Source organism: Macadamia integrifolia, unplaced genomic scaffold (genome assembly GCF_013358625.1).
Source record: "Macadamia integrifolia cultivar HAES 741 unplaced genomic scaffold, SCU_Mint_v3 scaffold840, whole genome shotgun sequence".
Lineage (NCBI taxonomy): Eukaryota > Viridiplantae > Streptophyta > Magnoliopsida > Proteales > Proteaceae > Macadamia > Macadamia integrifolia.
In genome coordinates, this window is record NW_024870555.1 from 155,001 (window position 1) to 167,500 (window position 12,500).

A 12,500-nucleotide genomic window follows, 5' to 3' on the forward strand; every position below is an offset into this window, starting at 1 on the left:
CGATGGGCGGTGTGTACAAAGGGCAGGGACGTAGTCAACGCTAGCTGATGACTCGTGCTTACTAGGAATTTCTCGTTGAAGACCAACAATTGCAATGATCTATCCTTATCGTGATGGAATTTTTAAAAATTACCTGGGCCCGTCGGCCAAGGCTATAGTCTCGTTGAATACATCAGTGTAGCGCATGTGAGGCCCAGAACATCTAAGGGCATCACAGACCTGTTATTACCTCAAACTTCTGTGGCCTAAACGGCCATAGTCCCTCTAAGAAGCTGGCCGTGGAGGGTCACCTCCACATAGCTAGTTAGTAGGCTGTAGTCTCATTTGTTAATGGAATTAACCAGGCAAATCGCTCCACCAACTAAGAACGGCCATGCACCACCACCCGTAGAATCAAGAAAGAGCTCTCAGTCTGTCAATCCTTACTATATCTGGACCTGGTAAGTTTTCTCGTGTTGAGTCAAATTAGCCGCAGGCTCCACTCCTGGTGGTGCCGTACCGTCAATTCCTTTAAGTTTCAGCCTTGTAACCATACTCCCCCCGGAAGCCAAAAACTTTGATTTCTCATAAGGTGCCAGCGGAGTCTTGAAAGCAACATCTGTTGATCCCTGGTCGGCATTGTTTATGGTTGAGACTAGGATGGTATCTGATCGTCTTTGAGCCCCCAACTTTCGTTCTTGATTAATGAAAACATCCTTGGCAAATGCTTTCGCAGTGGTTCATCTTTCATAAATCCAAGAATTTCACCTCTGACTATGAAATACGAATGCCCCCGATTGTCCCTATTAATCATTACTCCGATCCCGAAGGCCATCACAATTAGACCGAAATCCTATGATGTTAACCCATGCTAATGTATCCAGAGCGTAGTGTCACGGCCTTAGACCTTTCTAAGCAACCGCACCGGAACTTAGTACTCCCACTAGTACTAAGTCAGCCTAACCACACTGCTTAAGGGATTTGGGAAGAGAAGAAGTGAACACAAGAGTGAGTTTGGGAAGAATGAACTTGTATTACACTAAAGAACTCTTGAGTACAAGGCTTGAGAACTCACTTACTTGGTGCCTTGGCTAAATGAGGGCACCTCTATTTATAGTCACTCCTAGTTACAATGAATGGCTAAGATATGTACATGTGTCTTACATCCAACGATTGGGGTGGAAACTAGAAGCTTCCCACCTCCTTAGTGGAGAACTCTAGAAACCTCCCTACATAATATTTCCTTATAAAATATCTAGAGTTTCACACTTTGGTAGAAATCACTAGAAACTAGGCCTTACTAAGCCCAATGGACTTAGTCCATGGGCTTAATGGGCTTGGCTTGTGGGCCTTCAGTGGGTGGTCTGTGAAACTCTCCCCCATCTAATTCGGTGACGTCCTCGTCGCATCTTCTTCATGGAACCTTTGTATGTGGTCTTAGAATTGCCATAAAGAGTCAACGGGTTCCCAGCTTGCCTCGCTCTCTGGTAGCTCCTTCCACTTGACTAAGTACTCCCTACTAGGTGGTACTCCTCGCCTTCGGATGACTCGATCCGTGATCATGTATTCAGCTTCCTTGCCGTAGGAAGTAGTGATTGCCATTGGTGATCTTGTTGAGGCTCCACGACTTGGGTCTTCCTTATCTCTATGGTATGGCTTTATTAGGCTTGCATGGAAGACTGGATGGATCTTGAGTTTAGGAGGTAGGCTCACCTCATAGGATACTTTGCCCACCTTTTTGGTTATCTTGAACGGGCCTTCATACCTGCGAACCAGCCCCTTATGTACCTGCCTTAGGGACTTGAATTGTTGGGGTAGAAGCTTCACAAGTACCAAGTCCCCGGTCTTGAAGTTTTCTGGTCGCCTCCCTTTGTCAGCCCATTTCTTCATCTTTTTGGTGGCCTTGTATAGGTATGACTTAGCCACATCTAGCTTTTCTTGCCACTCCTTGGCAACCTTAAATGCCGAAGGGATCTTCCCTATGTAACCGGTCATCACTGTGTTTGGTGTTAAGGGTTGTTGTCCCGTGGCAATTTCAAATGGACTTTGGTTCGTAGCCTCACTTCGTTGGAGGTTGTAAGAGAACTGAGCCATATCAAGCAACTTGGCCCAGTCATGTTGGTTAGCACTCACAAAGTGTCTCAAGTAAAGCTCCAATAAGCTATTAATACGCTTTGTTTGCCCATCGGTCTGTGGATGGAAGCTTGTTGAGAAGTGTAGCGACGATCCCAACAACTTGAATAGCTCTGTCCAGAACCTCCCTGTGAAGCGAGGGTCTTGATCACTTATTATGGATTGTGGCACCTCCCAATGTTTGAGGACATGCTTTAGAAATAGCCTTGCCACTTCTTCTGCCATACAATCCCTTGGTGTTGCCACGAATGTGCCATATTTTGAAAATCTGTCAACCACCACCATTATTGACCCACACCCTTCTGACTTGGGTAGGGCACTGATGAAGTCCATAGAGACACTCTCCCATAGTCTTTCTGGTATGGGAAGTGGCTCCAATAGTCCCCTGGGTGGTTGCTAATCCACCTTGTCTTGTTGGGATACAAGACAAGTTCTCACGTAGGCCTCTATGTCATCCCGCATCTGAGGCCAATGGTAAGCCGCTTCCAACAATGCCCACGTGCGCCTTTGTCCTGGGTGGCCAGCCCATTTAGTGTCGTGGCATTCGTGAATGAGGTTTCTCCATAGGTTACTCCACTTAGGCACATAGAGTCTCCTCTTCTTAGCGTAGAGCAAACCATTTTGCTCCCAAAATCTTCGTGTCTTGCCTTCCCGTGTAAGGGTAAGTAAGTTCTTAGCCATAGGATCATGTTGGAGGCCCTCTTTGATCAACTCTAGAAGTTCCCCCTCCGGTTGGCTAAGAGAAGCTAACTTTGCCTTTCTACTAAGTGCATCAGCCACCTCGTTGGCCTTACCCGGCCCGGCTTGTATTCAAAGATGAAGTCAAACTTTGCTAAGAAGTCTTGCCATCTAGCTTGCTTAGGACTCAACTTCTTTTGGGTTTGAAAGTAGCTAGTGGCAACATTATCTGTCTTCACCACAAACTGTGACCCAAGTAGGTAGTATCGCCATGTCCTTAGGCAATGCACCACCGCAGTCATCTCCTTCTCATGGACTGTGTAGCGCCGCTCTGTCTCGTTCAACTTACGGCTCTCATAGGCAATGGGGTGCCTTTCTTGCATCAACACCCACTGATAGCAAAGTTAGATGCATCTGTGTGCACCTCAAATGGCTTGCCATAGTCGGGTAGGGTAAGCACCAGTTCCCCCATGATAGCCTTCTTTAAGTCCTCAAAGTCCTCTTTGCATGAGTCCGACCATAACCATGGTCGGTTCTTCTTTAGTAAGTCTGTAAGTGGAGCTGCCCTTCTTGAGTAACCTTGAATGAACCGCCAATAATAGTTAACTAAGCCAAGGAAAGACCTTAGCCCAGTCACTTTAGTTGGTGCCTCCCATTCTTGGATAGCCCGCACCTTGCTCTCATCCATTTGTAAGGTTCCACCTCTAATCTTGTGACCAAGGAACATTACCTCCTCTTGTGCAAATGCACATTTCTCCTTCTTGACATAGAGCTGATTGTTCCTTAGTTCCTTAAAGATGATCTTCAAGTGCTGCACGTCCTCCTCCAATGTATTGCTATAGACAACGATGTCGTCCAAGTACACCACCACAAACTTGTCAAGGTAGGGATGGAAGATCTTGTTCATAAGGGTGCAAAATGTAGCCAGGGCATTCGTGAGTCCAAATGGCATCACCAAGAACTCATATGAGCCATATCGAGTCACGCACATTGTCTTGGGCTCATCACTTTCTGCGATGCGGACTTGGTAGTACCCCGATCGTAAGTCTAACTTGGTGAAGTACCTTGCCCCACCAAGTCTATCAAATAGATCTGCTATCAAAGGAATGGGATACTTATTCTTGATTGTTACCTTGTTCAATGCCCTATAGTCGATGCATAGTCAAAGCGATCCATCATGCTTCCGTTGAAAAAGAACCGGGGCACCGTAGGGAGCTTTAGAAGGGCGAATGAATCCCGCATCCAATAATTCCTTGAGTTGCTTCCTTAGCTCCTCCAACTCTAGTGGTGACATTCTATATGGTGCCATTGCTAGTGGATTGGCACCTAGCTCCAACTCAATGGCATGATCCACCTCCCTCCTAGGTGGAAGCCTCTTGGGCAACTCATTTGGCATCACATCCTTGAACTCTTCAAGGACCTTCTCGATTGGCTTGGGTAGCACCTTAGTTGGACCATCTTCTTTAGGCTCTAAGAGTGCTGCCAAGTATGTTGTCTCCCCCTTCTTAACTCCTTTCTAGAGCTGTATAGCCGAAAGAAGTTTTGGGCCATCCTTGGTCCCTTGTACAGTTGGGACCATGCATGGAGCTCCTTCCTCCATAATGCAAACCGTGCTGATAAATGGCATGGGTATGGCCTTAACCTTTTGTAAGAAATCCATGCCAAGCACCACTTGAAAATCATCCATGGGCACTATCGACAAGTCAACTGTGCCTTTCTATGTCCTGATGTTTAACTCGACCCCTCGAGAAACACCATGTATGGGATGGGCTTGGGAGTTGACGGCCTTAAGCCATCCTCCCTCCTTGATCCCTTTAAGTCCAAGTCTCTTCGCCTCTTCTGTTGAGATGAAGTTGTGCATAGCACCTGTGTCTATCATGGTATGAGTGGGCTTACCATTGATATGCACCTCCACGTACATTAGCCCTTTTTGTGAGGTTGTGGCCTTGATCTTTGTCTTAGCCTTGACGGCACTAAGTCGTTGTAGGGACCCCATATGAGCCTCATTGTCTTCTTTCTCCTCGAGTAGGGCATTGAGAGTCTTTCTCTTGGGGCAATCCCTAGCCCAATGGGGACCATCACATAAGAAACACTTATCCTTGGGTGTGAACTTGTCCCTTTTGTCTTGCTTGGGCCTACCCTCCTTGTTTGAAGATGGTTTACTACTACCTTCCTTGGGAGGGTATGTCTAAGGCCCCTTCTCTCCCCCACCTTTCCCATTAGTGCCCTTCTTGGGCTTAGAACTATCGTCTCTCTTAAACTCCACTAATAACTCTGCTGCTGTGATGGCTGAGGCAAGGTCCTGCATGCCTCGGCATTGTAGTTCTTATGCAGCCTAGCCTTGGAGGCCATCCATGAAGTTGTATAGGAGCTCCTCCTTGGTTATACTTGGGAATTCGAGCATTAGGGTAGAGAATTCCTTCACATAGTCCCGAATAGAACCTGTGTGTTTAAGCCTTTTTAGGCTCTTTCTAGCCAAGAAGGTGGCATTCTCGGGATAGAAGTGTTTCTTTAACTCAGTTTTGAAATCATCCCAAGTGTCTATGGTGCACATACTTCTCTCCATATTGGCATGCTTTCTACGCCACCATAGAGTTGCATCATCGGTGAGGTAGAGAGTAGCGGTCCGTACCTTTGATGCCTCATCATTAAGTGCCATTGCCTCGAAGTACCTCTCCATGTGCCATAAAAAGTTGTCGATTTCCCATGTATCTCTCTTCCCAAAGAATGGCTTGGGCTTTGGCACCTCCATCCTAGGCACTTCTCGTGAGGTAGTAGCTCCCCCGGCTACCGCCCTCTTACATAAAGCCTAATCCTCATGTACCTCAGCAACACAAGCTTCTATCTTGGCCAACGCCTCCCGCATTTGATCCTTGAAGGTGGAAATGCCCTCCCACACATGAGCATTAATGGATGCAAAATCCTCCTTTTGATCATATGCCATGGTGTTGAGAGTACTCAATAGGGACTCCTTGAGCTCTCCTTCGAGCTCCTCCCCACTTTGCTCTACAACATCAAGGTGTCCCTTCACCTCGCCCATTGCTAGCTCCACCCGAGCTAAGTGAGACTCCATAGCACAGCCAACATATACGGACTTGTCTTTGCTCCTCTTTTGCTTCCCAGTGTTGGGGTTTCCCTCCCTTCCACGGTTCTACTCACATGTTGCAACGTCGTGTGCCTCTAAAAGGGTAGACATAATGCTTATCCCACAAGCTTGGCTCCCTCAAAACCGAAGCTTTGATACCACAACTGTCATAGCCTTAGACCTTTCTAAGCAACCGCACTGGCACTTAGTACTCCCACTAGCACTAAGTCAGCCTAACCACACTCCTTAAGGGACTTGGGAAGAGAAGAAGTGAACACAAGAGTGAGTTTGGGAAGAATGAACTTGTATTACACTAAAGAACTCTTGAGTACAAGGCTTGAGACCTCACTTACTTGGTGCCTTGGCTAAATGAGGGCACCACTATTTATAGTGCCACCTCCTTAGTGGAGAACTTTAGAAACCTCCCTACATAATATTTTCGTATAAAATATCTAGAGTTCCACACTTTGGTAGAAATCTCTAGAAACTGGGCCTTACTAAGCCCAATGGCCTAAGTCCATGAGTTTAATGGGCTTGGCCTATGGGCCTTCAGTGGGCGGTCTATGACAGTAGGCTTGCTTTGAGCACTCTAATTTCTTCAAAGTAATGGCGCTGGAGGCACGACCAGGCCAATTAAGGCCAAGAGCGCATCGCCGACAGAAGGGATGAGATCATCGGTACACACCATGAGGCAAACCGATCGACCCATCCCAAAGTCCAACTATGAGCTTTTTAACTGCAACAACTTAAATATACGCTATTGGAGCTAGAATTACCGCGGCTGCTGGCACCAGACTTGCTTTCCAATGGATTCTCGTTAAGGGATTTAGATTGTACTCATTCCAACTACCAGACTCGAAGAGCCCGGTATTGTTATTTATTGTCACTACCTCCCCGTGTCAGGATCGGGTAATTTGCGCACCTGCTGCCTTCCTTGGATGTGGTAGCCGTTTCTAAGGCTCCCTCTCCAGAATCGAACCCTAATTCTCCGTCACCCGTCACCACCAAAGTAGGCCACTATCCTACCATCGAAAGTTGATAGGGAAGAAACTTGAATGATGCATCGTTGGCACAAAGGCCATGCGATCCGTCGAGTTATCATGAATCATCAGAGAAACGGGTAGAGCCCGCGTTGACCTTTTATCTAATAAATGCTTCCCTTCCAAAAGTTGGGGTTCGGTGCATGTATTAGCTCTGGAATTACTATGGTTATCCGAGTAGCAGATACCATCAAACAAACCATAACTGATTTAATGAGCCATTCGCAGTTTCACAGTCTGAATTAGTTCATACTTACACATACATGGCTTAATCTTTGAGACAAGCATATGACTACTGGCAGGATCAACCAGGAAACTTTCCTTCTCGACGCCAAAGCACTCCATGAACCACATCCCCAATTGTGCATTGGGTAATGCTGCTCCATACATTAATGGCAGTCTATCAATCTTGTGCAACGAGGCGCAACCAAAGGATTCAAGAGGACACACACACACATCCACCTTGCCCCACAAAATGTCCCGGATCCTAGAGCACAAATAGTGCACGTGCACCAGTGACACAAAGAAAGTGGACATATGCATCGTATGCCAAGCCACCTCACACCAACCACAAGGGCCGGCAAGAGGGATGAAATGAGAGTGAAGGGGCAGCATCTTTCCATCCAACTAGGTAAGCAACACAGGAACAATTTTCATGCTCTTAAAAAAGACACTTTTGCCGATCGCGACCCATTGAGGTATCTGTGCATAGTGGTTCAATACACAAGCAAAGAGCCCACAACCACAAGAAAAACAATAGCCACTCACGTGCAATGCGTCCACTACCGTCACAATCCACCACCAAACCTACTACAACGTAATAAGGATTTGGTAGAAGAAAAATCAATAGCCCCGCTATGCACGAAAATCTCAACAATCAATAGGGGTCGAGGGACTCAAGATCTATCTCCACCTACAAGCTTGCAGCCTATGTTCTCTAGAGACCCGCATTAATGTCGTATTATAACACTTGCGGCAAGAGCCATGCAAACACCTCCGCACCTAGGCACGACTTAGAAATGTGATTTTCCAAATAGCAAAGGCCACAAGACCGAGTATGAGAAAGCTCTCGCAAGCAACAAACCCACGATAATGTAAATTTTTTAAATGAACAAGTGGAGGGGGGAAGGGACATGTGATTTGTATCCACTTGCAAGCTTGCAACCTATGTTCATCAGAGACCCACGTTAATGCCGTATTATAACACTTCTGGAAGGTGGCATGCAAACATCTCCGCACCTAGGCACGACTTAGAGACGCATTTCTCCAAATACCATAAGGCCACAAAACCGAGCATGACAAAACTCTTGCAAGCAACAAACCCACAAGAATGCAATTTTCCTTTTAAAAACAAAAGTGTGGGGGGGGGGGGGGAAGGGGGAGGGACTAGTGATCTATCTCCACCTGCAAGCTTGCAAACCTATGATCTCCAGAGACCCACGTTAATGTCGCATTATAACACTTGCGGCAAGAGGCATGCAAACACCTCTGCACCCAGGCGCGACTTAGAAACGCATTTCTCCAAATACCATGAAGGCCACAAAACCAAGCATGAGAAAACTCTTGCAAGCAACAGACCCACGAGAATACAATTTTCTTTTTAAAAACAAAAGTTGGGGGGGGGGAGGGGGAGGGACTCGTGATCTGTCTCCACCTGCAAGCTTGCAACCTATGTTCTCCAGAGACCCACGTTAATGTCATATTATAACACTGGCTGTAAAAAATCCTTGGAAGCAACAAACCCACGATAGTGCAATTTAAAAAAAACAAAAAACAATGGGATGGGCGGAGGGACCAACCAAATATTTATTGTGCACATTGACTTGACCAATGATTCCGTCAAATGTAGACAACAACCCACCCCTTGCACCATGTCCTACAAATGACAACAAGCCAAAGAGCAAAGAGGGGTTGAAATGCGTGACTACGACCATGCTTGTAAAAAGTGGCACCAGCACAACTGCACATGGCAGGAAACAAAGCATGTCAAACTGCCATGGTGCCTAGAAGGGATTAATCAATGGGGCCAACGCGTCATTTCCACATTTTTCATATGCCATGACTCCTTTGGGCATGCTGTATAAAACTAGCAAAAGTGGCAATAGGCTGCGATGAGGGTGTAGGTGCAGTGTGCAGGCAGCCATGCAAACCACCAGCATGCATTGGCCGGCCAAGGTGCAAAAAAGGGGCTAATCATCCGGACTATCATGCCATGTTGTTGTCCTTCACATGCCATACAACTCTTGGGCATGTTGTGTGGCTATCGGCGTATGTGGCAGCAGCACTCCATGGTAGGCCACAACGCACATCAAAGGAAATCATCGGAACCAACGTGCCTTGATGGTGATTTTCACATGCCAAGCCTATCTTGGGCATCCCATGCGGCTATAGGGACATCTGGCAGTAGCTGTGGGGCATGGCAGCACAAGGCAGAAACCCTTGCGTACCTAACAACCTAGGGTGGCAGGCAATGGTGTGCGGCAGAGGGGCTGAACATCAGGACGCATTGGCCATTTACTTGTTTAAAAATGCCATGCCTCTCTGGAAATTACTGTGCAGCTACGGACACATGTATCAGCAATTGTGGGGGTATGGCAATAGTAGATAGGTAGCCATGGGCACCCAGCAGCACACGGTTGCAGGCAGTGGTGTGCAGCAGATGGGCTGACCATCTGGATAGATGAGCCATGTACATGTTTTCACATACATGCCAAGCCTTTGTCGGGCTTTCTTTGCAGCCACGAGTGTAGGGGCAGCAGCTGTCGAGGCATAGAGGTATATGTTAGGCAACCACGACGACCAAGCAACACGCAGTGGCAGGCGCAACGCACAGCAAGGGCCAAATCTTCGAAATCGATATACCGTGAAGGTGTTTTGCACAGACGATGCCACTCTTGGGCATGCTGTACGGTCACAAACACATGTGGCGGAAGATGTGGAGGCACTGCAGTGCAAGGCAGGCAGCCATGCGCGCCCAGCAGCACACAATATGGCAAGCAACTGTGTGTGACAGAGGGGATGACTGTTGGGATGGACGCGCCATGTACATATTTTCACAAGCCAGACCTTCCTTGGAAATGTTGTGCATTGACTGGAACATGTGGTAGAAGAAGTGGTAGGCATCCATGTGTGCCCAGCAGCCCATGATGGCAGGCAACGCTGTGTGGCAGAAGGGGGTGGCGTTGTGCGACAGAAGGGCTGACCATTCGTAAGCACGTGCACATTCGTTGGGCATGCTGTGCCATGACTGGCACACGTTACAGTAGTTGTGGGATCATGGCATGCAAGGCAGGCAGCCATGCGCACCTAGCCGCATGCAGTGGCATGCCTCGGTGCACACCAAGGGCCAAATCATCAAAACCCACATGCCATTTCACTTTTTTTCCCATGCCATGGGTCTTTTGGGTTTGCCTACCATGTCTGCTCATTGTCTACTACCCCTCTGTATGGCCTTTCAAAAACCACTTGGGGAGTGGCACCCCCTCCCTCAAGGTAGCTCTTATGCTCTTTGCCCCTTTCCAGAAGGAGACATGACCCCCCCCAAAAATATACTGGTCTATTTTTTGAGCTTCAAATATCCAAATCAAATGAAACTTGGTATGAAATTAAGGAAAAATCCAAATATTATTTTCATAAAAAAATCATAGTTTTCTGATAAATATTTATTTTTTTATTAAGTTTTTTAACTTTAAAAAACATATTAAATTCAAAAAACTATGAAAAATCCATTTTAATGTATTTTTTTGAAAACTAAATTTCGGATGCCTTCCAAAGTTTGATAGAATGTTCTAAAAAATTATTAGACCATTCCAACATATTTTAATTTTTTATGATTGAAACATTACGAAAAATACCAAAAAAAATGGAAATACGAGGTTTAAGTGAAAATGATTGTACTTTGGGTGCCAAATAGCCAATTGCAAAGCTTTTCTAACCCAAAGGGATGTTTTGCACAACATGATTTAAAGACCTAAACTATGTTGTGCGGGCATGGCCTTGGCGTGTGCAGCAGTCGGTGCCTCGTGTGCCGCCAAAGGCCGCAAAGGAGCCTCTGTTGCATGGCCCATGGGGACCACAGTAGCACCCATGTGTGTGCAGCTATGTGCACGGAGAACTGCAGACGTGGGCATGAAAGTGCAGCAATGCGTGCAACCTTGTGCGTGCCATGTGCTGAAATGCTTGTGGCATGTGTGGCCATGCCAGCCATCATATAGACACATGGGAGGCCATGCCAGCGACATTGCGCATGGTAGTGCAGCCACGGGTGATGCATAAGTGACCACGCAATGCAACCTTACGCCCAGTGGTGCAGCCGTGCTTGCAACCTCGTGCGTGGCACTTCCGACAAATCCTGAAACCAAGCACTTGGCGAGGCAGCGATGGACGTGGCACATGCCATGCATGCGACCTGGGGGGCGGTGAGGAGCAATGCACGCAACCTTGCGAGTGGTAGGGAAGCCAGGGACGCAGTATGTGCGGCCATGCTAGCAACCTTGCGCCCATTAGTGCAACTAAACGCGCGGCATGTGCGGCATGGAACGTAACCTTGGGCGCGGCTGTGCAACCAACTGCGTGTCATGTGCGCCATGCCTGTAAAATTTCACGCGGCATGTGCGGCCATGCACAAAACCATGTACGAGGCTTTTGCAGCATTGGTCGTAGCTATGTGCATGGAAGTGCGGCACGGGCAGCAGCCCAGCGTGCGCTGCTTGCACCATTGCCCATAGCCATGTGTGGCCGTGCCTACCACCTTGCATGTGGTTGTGCACCCTTTCTTGTAGCAATGCACGTTGTTACCTGCCACCTTACGCGTTGTGTGCATCCTTGCCCCCAGCCATGTGGGTGCGGTAGCCTGCACCCCTGCTTGCGATAGTGGAGCCTTACCCGCAACCATGCCCGAAGTTGCATGCAACCATGTGTGCGGTATTGCTGCCACACCCGCATCCATGTGCGCGGTAGCCTGCCTCGATGCTAGCAGCCTTATGCATGCTAGTGCAACCTTGCCCGCAGCGATGCCTACACCTTGTGCATCCATGCTAGCTGCCATCCGCGCGGTAGTGCAGCCATGCCTGCCACCACGCACGCACATTATGAGGCTCTGCGTGTGGTACTACTGCCTTGTGCACTGCCTGCATATGAACTTAGGCACCCTCAAGGGGGCACGCGTAGGCATTGTCATGGGCACGTATATGTGCACACTTGCGGCATTCAATAGCACAGTTAGGCGACACTTGGGCTACACTTGGGTGCACACGTAGTCACTCTCATTCAACACTTATGGGCACGTATAGGCACATTTAAGGTGACACTTGGGGCATTCAAGAGCATGCACAGGCACAGTGCACACTTAGGCAACAATTGTGGGCATGCATGGGCACAATTAGGCAACACTTGGGCCATTCATTGTGTACATGTAGTCAACACTTGGGGTGTTATGCGGCCATTCATTGTGTACACATGGGCACACATAGTCAACACTTGGGAGCACGAGAAGGCACCCACTTGGGCCATTCAAGAGCACATTGTCACTACTTTAGACCTTTCTAAGCAACCACGCCGGCAACTAGCACTTCCACTAGCGCTAA